The sequence below is a fragment of the Tachypleus tridentatus genome, chromosome 9, assembly GCF_004210375.1.
Source record: "Tachypleus tridentatus isolate NWPU-2018 chromosome 9, ASM421037v1, whole genome shotgun sequence".
NCBI lineage: Eukaryota > Metazoa > Arthropoda > Merostomata > Xiphosura > Limulidae > Tachypleus > Tachypleus tridentatus.
In genome coordinates, this window is record NC_134833.1 from 91,499,805 (window position 1) to 91,508,177 (window position 8,373).

The 8,373-nt window shown below is 32.9% G+C and overlaps 1 long non-coding RNA gene across 1 annotated transcript in view; it reads left to right on the top strand.

Moving 5' to 3' along the window:
- Nucleotides 1–8,117, top strand: part of LOC143225746 (uncharacterized) — a 55,425-nt gene extending 47,308 nt beyond the window's left edge. Inside the window, exon 3 of the long non-coding RNA XR_013014053.1 lies at nt 7,676–8,117. This is a non-coding gene — a long non-coding RNA (uncharacterized LOC143225746). The remainder of the gene's footprint in view (nt 1–7,675) is intronic.
- Nucleotides 8,118–8,373: the final 256 nt, after the last annotated feature.

The window sequence follows — 8,373 nt, forward strand, 5'->3', positions numbered from 1 at the left end:
CAAAAAAACCAAATCTGCCAATAACTCTTCGTCTCACTCCAGATCTGGGAAAAAGGTGAAATTTAGTGACAGAAAAGAGCATGCGCCTCAAATGAAAAATTTCCATGAAAGCAGTGAAACATCATCAAGTTGTGATAATCCCAGAACAAGAACAAAATCAGCTCTAGTGAGCAGAACTAAGCACGAATATTCACAAAGTGAATGACAATCTCATCACGTCTAAGAGCTTACGACGTGGAGCACCAAAAATGTCGTTGCTATGACGTAACTTTTAGCATGGAACGACGATTCGGAACTTTAAAAATAACGTAAAGTTTCGTCTGGTGTCATGCAAATATATGTTCTTCCAGTTTGTGATTTCCTCATGAACCACACAATGTTTTGGATTACTACTAATCTCATTTAACTCCATATTTTTAAATTATATAAAATAATTGTTTGATTTGAACATATATTATCATTTAAGTGGCAAATTTACATGTTTTGTAAAAAGAATTCAAGCAGAAGTACGGTCCCTAAGTGTTTTGACAAACATATAATGTTGTGTGCAGATGTTCGGTGTTTCACTTAATATTCCACGATAATATTTTAAATCTGATCTTTTTTTTTTTTTCCTTTATGTTAAAATGATTGGAAAGGTTTTCATGCAATCAATCATGTATCCGTATAACTATATAAACATTCCTTGACAAAAGTAGCATAAAACACCGTAATTGATAGTTAAGTTTGTATTTTTGAATTAGTATTTTAAAATTCTCTACAGTTAAGCAGAATTTTGAAATATCCCAAACGAAATATGGTAAAAGTCGTTAACATACTTCAAAGGATCAACAAACCAGCAACACGTGGAAACACGAGCTCTTTTTGCTGTCTGTCTGGTTTCTAATCCTCCACCTTACACCGACAAGGTTCATTCAGTTATTCACTGTATACTTGATAACAAATAAAATAAAAGTTCATTAATTCACCAGTAGGGATTAAGCAGCAATAACTTATGTATTTTAACATGTATTGGATGGTTCTTCAACACTTTTCCATACATATCAAATGTGTTGGAAAATACTCATGTTATCTTCAATACGTTTGTAACCTCAGTAACATGGTTTGAGTAAAAAACTCAAACGTTTACATAGTTACAAATATTTCTAAGATAATACATGTACATTGCTAAGCTACATATTAGAGGGAAAAATTGTACTTGTAATAATTCTAAAATATTAGAATTATTGCTTATCACGAAATCCTATTTTGATGAAATGATTTGAATTTTGTTTAATGTTAAAATTCAAAACTCGAGTTCTCACAATGGACAGATCAAAGATATTTTACTGTTTAGCTTTACGTTAAGACAAAAAACAAACAAATATTTTAAATTAAATAACAATCAAGTTGTTTAGGCTCCAAGTTTTGTTTGCTCTCACCGCAGCTTCACCGTTTCTTTTTCAATTACAGGTAAAAATATACTGATGTATATTATAAAGAATAGTAAATACATCTGAATTAGTTTGAAAATTAGTTTAAAAATACTTAAAATCGTTAAGAGTTTCGTTTCTATATTTTCTATTAACAATCACTTCTTTTTTCAACAGATACAAGGAGAAACTGAAACTCAAAAAGCTAAACTACTAATGTGAGACACTAGATGGCAGTATATGACTTAATCGAGATCAGGGCGTTTCACCTTTTTTCTAATATTCATTCCTGTCAGTTTTTCGAAATAACTATCCCACCCCAGTTCGAAAAATAGACAAAAATGATTAAATTAAAATGTCAAATACTTTATTATAGCTTAAATATACATCAGATTACAATTATATTAAATACAACAAACAATAAATATATTTATTAAACTACATATATTGAGTAAATAATATCTAATTACATTCATACTTTTGAATTTGTTGTATGATTGATAGTACTCCTCTGCCCTAATTCTAATCTTATTAACCCGTGGATGAATCATTCACCTGGTTGAGAAGCATTACTCTGGAGCCAATGTGGTGATTGTATTAAAGTTAGAAGAAAGGTCGAAATCTGAGGTATTGTCATGTCTATTCTGAATGATGTTGTGCCACTACTCTGCTGTTTCTGAATAAAGATATATTTTTTTATTGAAGTAAGAAATATATTTTTGAATTGAAAGAAGTGCACACCTGGTGTTTACTTTTCATTGGTGTCTTTGGTGGTGAAGACAATTATGAGATTGTGATGATTGTGTTGCTCAATAGAAAATCTGTACATTACTCTCAGTCTTATTCGTTCGATAATGATATTGGTACAATTTCGTTAATATCTACTATCATACAGTAAACCTTTATCTGGAGTCCGAGTGAAATCTTTTCCCGGCGACTTCTTATTATAAAATATCTTGTGGCGATGTGTATTGGGAATAGGAAAGAGGAAAATAAGATTTGAAAACATTCCATGAATTTATAAAGTTATCTCCAGAGAATATATCAAACAGTAAACACAACATAATAGCAAAATAGTCAATGCTATATAATTATTGTGTTCTTCCAGAATTAGTATTCATATATTTTAACAGCTCATTAAAAGAAAACAAATTGTGTATGTGTGTTACAATATATGAAGTACAATACTGCTTGAAACCATGAGAATCTTGAACTTGTTTAATTAGTTCTTCGGCACATACTTCCTCTCACCAAAATGTATTAGTTCATAATAAGTATTTAGAATAAAGAGCTACTATATTTAACTATATTATGTTTTTCGAGCTGTTTAGAATGTTATTCTCCTGCCTGTGTAAGAGTATTTGTTCATCGAAATCCTACATTGTTCACAAGCGACCTATGAGAATTTTCTTGAAATTCATTAACAATTCTAGCAGGGTCCTTTTTATTAAGGCAGTCCATTTCCTTTGTTTTGTTAACCTGAAGATAACCTAGGAAGGTTTATCTGCTTTACTCTGATCATCATGGCAAGGTGGTTAAGGCACTCGAATCCCCGTCACACCAAACATGCTAGCTCTTTCAGCCGTGGGGGCGTTATATAGTGACAGTCAATCCCATTGCTGTTGGTAAAAGAGTAGCCCAAGAGTTGGCGGTGGGTTTTGATGACTAGTTGCAAAATTAGGGACGGTTAGCGCAGATAGCCCTAATGTAGCTTTTCGCGAAATGTAAAACAAACCAATCTCTGCTTTATTAGTAAAAGTGTTAATACTCATCCCAGCTGTTCTGAGATACACTTTTAAGGCAGTTTAAATTACCCTTATTGTTCTTACTTGTTCAAAAAACAAAAACAAACAAACAAACGTTACTTTAATTAAACAATATTGTAGGTCATTCATGAGTTCAACCTTCACCCTTTTCATTTATATGAATTTATTATTTAAGCCATATTTGATAATTTAGGATACAAAAATTTCAAAGTCATATCGTCGAAAGATTTCTCATTTTATTGTCATAACCTGTCATGTTCACTGTACAGCCAAAAAACCCGCAAAATACTTTTTTTCTTATTAAGACGACCGACTTCATCCATAGCAAGATAATAATAAAACTCACTATAAATATTTTTTTAAAAATTGGCGTAAAGAAAGAGAGAGAAAAGCAATTGTTATTTTAATGTTTCAAAACACGATCAGAAATTCATTGTTTTAGAAGATAAATACAGATCTTAACGAAGAAACATTTTTTCTTAGATTTTAGACTATTATTTTGTTGTTGTTTTATTAAGTCTTCGGTCCTTTTGGTCAAATTGTAATTACACAGATAGAAATAGATAATTAGTTAGGTGGCATCACTCATATTAGAAATGACTTCTAATTTCATCTTTTCATTTTCTTTGCTTTCGTGAAATAAATTTTCTGCTTCTTACATGGAGCCCTTACATTCTTATTTATAAGAAATCTTAAAAACAGCTACTGATGGAAAGGTTGAGTAGGCCAACAGGTAATATTTTTTATTCTAATATTAATTTGCTAACTTTTCCGGATAACCTGTAACCATCATGACAATGTGCAAACGTAAACTGAAATTGATAATGTCTGTTTATTACAAATGAAATGTGACATACACATGCAACGTTATGTTTGTCAGTTTAGAAATGTTGTTCATTGTATCTGTACACAAGCAGTTTTTCAGTTTTCAATTTTTATGTGTATATTATTTTAATATCTTCTTGTTTACTTCGCTGTAATTCTGAATCAAAGAGAAAAAGATTACCTTCATCAAAGGATGCAACAAACATAATTTCAAATAAACAAAAACAACATAAACAGACAAAATTTCAGCTAAACTAAAAATTATTCTATTTACGTCGCACATCGTTTTATTTTCTATTTTTGCTTAGAATATAAAATATAAAAGTTTATTATTTGAATCTTTTAATTACAAAAGTAATGAACTTAGATTAGCTGCTTTATTATCAAATTGCAACATATATTACAGCAATAATTGTCTTTATTTTGGAACTAAAGTGTTTCTCATATCATTATGGCATTTCATTTTTAGTTTAATATATAATATGTGCTTATATTTAAAAGCACAATTATGCAAACATTTTTAGTGTGCTTTGTATATTTTGTAGTTTTTAAATTTATGATAACAAGATAAGTAATTCTTCTTGTTTTATTTTCTTCTTATTGCTAATTTCTTGCAAACATATTTTTTAGTTCTCTATATTTTTATGTATTTGTTTATGGCAGGTATTCCGAATTAACACCTAGCATCTCAAAAAGAGATGCAAAACAATCGAGGGCGCTCTGAAGAGATTTTCTCTTCGCCCTACTCGTGAAGTTAAATTTAACTGGGCTAGTGATTAAAGGTTAAACCGACAAGATTTAAAGTTAACGAAATTCTGCTGCAATCAGGTGGCAAAGGTCCGTTGGTGGTTCACAAGAGGTTAATATTGACCCTTAAAATATGAAGAAAACACAGAAAAGACCGGTCTAAGTCACCAGGACGATAAAGGAAGGATGTTCGTGAATATAAAACAGAGTGATCATTCGATGATCGTTTATTTTCTGTCTGGGACGATTGATGTCTTCTTACGAATCTGGTTTGTGTCTTCTTGATGAACCAGATGTTGATGTCTGTAGTCTAGAGGTGCATGGGTTGAGTCTTCTTTGGTTTGGGTTGCTGTTGAAGAGTAACGTCAACGTTGATCAGAGTATCCTTATCTTTCTTCTTAGCATTACGTATAGAAATGCTGCTGGCAGCAGAGATCATGGGCATACATGGAGATGAAAAGCTTACTGGACGAGGGGTATTCTGATTGACAGACTTGACATGTTGCAGAGTAGTTGGTCGGCGTCGGGGGCGTTTATTAAAATGGAAATTTTGTAGGGTACATCCGTGGTTAAGTACAGAATCAACTAACTGTTTATGTTCGGTCACGACTTTAACAATGTTAGTTGGTAATCCTGTGGTCTTGGAATTTCGTGGAAGTTGTTGTTACCAGAGAATGTTGAATTTTAGCTGGAGTTATAGGCAAATAAATGTTCTTAATAAATACCGAGTATAAGCTAATGGAATATTTGGTAGGAGAGCACTGAACGTTGATATTTGCATTCCACGGTTTACATGGATAAGCGTGGTCCTGGAGTGTTGAAGGCTGCAGTAATATACCTTCAGGATTCTTGTTTTCCCGGGATCAACTGAGTCGTTGGGTTTAAACTGGTCGATGAAGGCAATAATCTGACGAGGAGAGAAATCCAACGGTAACCCACCAAGGATTACCGGGAGTACTGATGATCTTGGCGTAGAAGGAAGCTTGTGCGACAAAGGGAATGCTTTGCTTTACTCACAACTGGTGTCGAAACCTGGTTTATAGCAGTATAAATAATTCTGGCTGATGTATGTTTATAGCAATCTAAACTGCTTAGCTCAATGTTTCATTTACAATATTTATACCAACAGGACATCATTCGATACTGTGGAATAAAACTGATGCTCTTACAACTATTTATATAAATTAAACATTTATCAGTTTGAAAAACATACTATTTAGGAAATCATACAGCAATGAGTATCTCTTTTCATTTGTTCTTCTTGAGAAATTTTTTGTTTAATGTCGCAAACGCTTCTTCAGGTTCAGTTATAATGTTCTCCTTCAACTGTTTTTGTCAGGGATTTAACTACAATCCCCAGAAAGGAACTGTGGTTTTTCTCTTTGAAATATTTAAGTGTCTCGCATACGTACCTATATCGTACTTAAGCCATATTTAGTTATAGTCACTCGAATAACTGCGTATATCCGTTCATCGCAGATTTGTATCTAACGTAAACACTAACAAAAAACATCAGTGGAAAAGCTACTATTATTGACTTAAAGCAAAGATAAGGAAACGTGTCTTTCTCATATTACACTACTGTTCTCTCATACTTATCTTATACAAAAGTACAAATTCGTACCATGAGTATTCTAGGAAATTCCCATTTTCTGTCCTTGAAAGAATCTTTAAATCATACTTTTAAGTTAAAGGCATTAACTTGTTAACAGTTTACTTATATTTATAACCAGAATAAGAACAGAAATGATCCGTTCAAGTGTTGGGATGAGATTGAAGGACATGTAATAAAGTTGAATCACGAAGTTAAAACAGGGAGACTAAGCTTACGTGCCCCGAGGATCTTAAAACACTTGAAAGAAAATAGTAAATCTCTTGCTGGCTTGTGGGCAGAAGAATGTCTTGAGTCGATGTTAGAAAGCTGCCCAAGAGAACCGTATGGAGATGTTTTGGAATGTTTTCATGAGGTGGAAGAGAACACGAAAAAAGAAGGATAGAAGTGTTAACAGGTTCAGAAGATGATGACTGGGTGTTTAGGCATTTACTGAACCGATTTATAAGCCTACACCAGATTCAGATATCACTATGTCACTCTTTGTTCCAGATGAATTGATCTGTCAGGATAACCCAATGTATAAAGCTACCTTTAGTTGTCTTGAAAAAAGAAGAGAAAAGCGAGCGAATGTTAATATTCCAATATTTAAAGATAGAATGACACCTGACCCCTTCACTGAAAATCTAGAAGCACATGGAGGTGATTGCCAGTCAGGAGATGAAGGCAAACCAAACGATGTTTATGAAGATTATTCAGTGATTGGACAAGCCAGTTGTTCCTTACAGACTACAATACAAGCCTCCTGTGTAAAACATTTCAAGTTTATGCACCTCTAGCTGTGTGTCTTCGTTCCAATACTGATGGCTTTAAGTGCATCTTCTCCAGTAAGAAGAGGTTATCTCACAGACCATAACTGTTGAAGGCAAGCTATGGTTGAAGGTTTTGATGACCGAATAAGAAGAGAAATCAACCATTCAGAAACATTAAATTATAAAATTTCTAACCATTCTCGTTGGGAATAAAACTTCTTATATTTCTGATGAGGTTGAGTACATTTAAATGATTTACCCATTGTTTATGATGAACAGTTTTATGAAGAACATAGTTCGAGAGAAATAGATTCTGGGAAAGCTCTTAAAGTGAAGTGTGTTCTTTTGAGGTTTCCAATAATGGTAAACTGGGAACAAGTGGAAAAAAATGAAACTGAAACAAGTAATTCTCTCCCTCTTTTCAGTGTACCAGCTGTTTTATTAAGAGTCCCCGATTATCATATGTATGCATTCTGGCATGTTGAATTCAAAGCAATGGATGTCCAATTAATGGATTTTGAGAACGCTGCTTATGCAATTTTCGTAACTCTTTTTTTCCAGGGTTAGCTTGTTAGAGTGAATGAGACAATAAATGGATCCAAAGATGGGTTTTCAGGAATCATCCCACTAATAAAGGATTATCTCCACGAAAAGGTTCGTTCCGAAACTGTTACTGAACTTGAAAGATACCTGAAACTTGTACAACAACGTGCTGCTGGAGAAACCATGACAGGAGCTGCATGGATCCGCAAGTTCATCAAGAATCACAAGAAGTATAGAGAAGATTCGGTGGTTATCGAGGAGAAAACCTACGATCTATTAACTACTAGTGACCAATTTCAATGTGATGTTCTTTAGTGTCCTGACTTACTGCGTTGAAAGAATCATCTTTTTTAAAGACATGAAAAATACGTGTTGGTAAAATTGCTATTAGTGGTTGTAAAGTCACTATAAGAATGTGTAAGCTATTCCGTTGAGTTTTGATGGTAGTTTGAATCATGTATTTTTTTATACTGAAGCTATTATATTTTTATATTAGTGTAAATGAGAGAATAAATGTTGTTTTCTCATATCTGTGATACTTGCGTTTTATTTTAATTCGACAATTTCCATCCTTGCATATGAGGTTCCTTCCGAGCTAGTAGGAGTATTTCGGTAGGTTAAAATATAAAAATGTAAAGCTGTACAACTTCAGAACAAATTTATTTCGCATGACTTTATTTTTACATGTCTTACACAATTTAGCATATACCTAAGCA